At 36.7% G+C, this 1,982-nt stretch overlaps 1 protein-coding gene across 1 annotated transcript in view; it reads left to right on the forward strand.

The window, feature by feature from the left end:
- LOC106878793 (methionine-R-sulfoxide reductase B1-A-like) overlaps positions 1 to 1,982 on the forward strand; it is a 21,588-nt gene that overhangs the window by 1,536 nt on the left and 18,070 nt on the right. The gene's annotated exons all lie outside the window — the stretch shown is intronic.

Here is a 1,982-nt window from a genome sequence, read left to right on the forward strand (position 1 = left end):
AAATTTCCAAGGTTTCCACCTCACCCCACCCCGTTTTTCGGACCCCATGATTTTGTAAATGAACAATCTAATGTCTTTATTTTAATGGTTTACCAATGTATACAGTGAGTTTCTTTGCCCTATGTGTCAGGAAGACACTTGGCAAGAAATGGAAGCAAAATTGAAAGAAGAGGATGATAATAATAACAAGAGCACTCAGAGAATGCAAACCTCTGCCAAGGCAACACCAACGTCCTCTCAATGATTCGCTGGAGATGATTTTTAAAATAAGAATACCTGAAATAAACTCGACTGCTTTCACAAATGAGAACACTAAAAATTAACCCAACCGCTCTCAAAAATTAAGTAAAAAACTGGAAGAATAATCCAGAACCTTTATCTGGTACTGGATTGATCCCTAAACTTAATCAGTACCAGTCATGAGGCCAAAGATCCCTAAAAGTTTCATCTAAATCCATCCAGCAGTTCTTGAGATATTTTGTCCACGGACAAACAAACACGATTGAAAACAATACCTCTGTCTTCACTAAGGCAGAGGTAATAATAATCCTTTCTACTATAGGCACAAGGCCTGAAGTTTGGGGACAGGGGATAAGTCGATAACATCAGCCCCAATGTGTAACTGGTACTTATTTTATCAACCCCAAAAGAATTAAAAGCAAAGTCAACCTCAGTGCAACTTGAATAATAAAAATAATAATAATAATAGGAAATGATTAGAGAGAAAGAGATAATATTTTGGTAGGTAAGTTGCAAGAATGTGCAAGTAGTGGCGAACACTGCTTTAGAAGGGTGAGAGATGTATGTTGATGGAAAAGCTGATATGATTTGGTGGTATAGAAGAGTGACCGATGTAAACTGTGAATGAAGGGGAAAAATATTAAGAACTAGTTTAAAAGCCGCCTTATTGGGTGGCTTTTAAACTAGCTCCTGTGGAGGGCTCTTCATTAGGCCTTGAGCCTAATAATGACACTTCGTGCATTGAGTACATATTAAATTTTATTAAACTTGACCAATATTTTTCAAGCAATGAACAATTTTCGTCAAAGCAATGATATAATATGTTGACTCAGAGCTTATTGCAAAGCTTCATGATAAACAACATTTCTTGTCTTCCCATTCAGGGGTCAGTACAATTTCTTTTCTGTCTAACCTCTTTCTTTCTCTCTTTCTGTTGATTGCTTTCAACCATCACCATCACCAGTACCACCACCATCGCCACCACAACTGCTATACACACACCATTTAGACTTCTGATGCCACCACCATCACCACTGTCTTTCACATCCCTTACTATCACCGTCATGCTTGACCACTTCAGCTACCACCACCCATCATCACCGTCGCCTCCGCCTTTATCACAACTACAGCTCATACTGTTACTATCACCCCATTGCCATCTCGACCGTCAATCTACTACTGCCCTCAAAATCTCTATGCCTACTATTACTCTTACCCCAGCAAGAAGAGTAGAAGACATATCATAGAATAGTGAGAAAGGGGGTCAAAGTGTGACACACAGAAATTCGTTTTGGCATTTATTATTATAGATGAAGAGTGAATATCAAGTGATGTGGTCCTGGATAGTAAGGAAGACAAGTAGTATCACAGTAAAAAGATAATGATGAAGTATGTAGTTCCGTTTTATTTAATTACAGCAGCAGAATACTGCAGTTAGGCAAGTGATGGAGAGATCAGTGAGAGAGAAATGATGGTGTATGGAGAAGGTTTGATAAGGGTTGAGGGATACATGTATATATATATATATATATATATATATATATATATACTTGGAAATGGATGCGTGACGTTCAATCAAACAACAATAATAATAATAAATAATATATATATATATATATATATATATATTCAACTTTACAATGCTGGCCAGTACCGTATTTTTCCGCAATAAATGGATAATTTATCCTGATCTCGCTATCTATAGCATTATAACGCATTTGAGTGTATCTTATATATATATA

Source organism: Octopus bimaculoides, chromosome 4 (genome assembly GCF_001194135.2).
Source record: "Octopus bimaculoides isolate UCB-OBI-ISO-001 chromosome 4, ASM119413v2, whole genome shotgun sequence".
Classification (NCBI taxonomy): domain Eukaryota; kingdom Metazoa; phylum Mollusca; class Cephalopoda; order Octopoda; family Octopodidae; genus Octopus; species Octopus bimaculoides.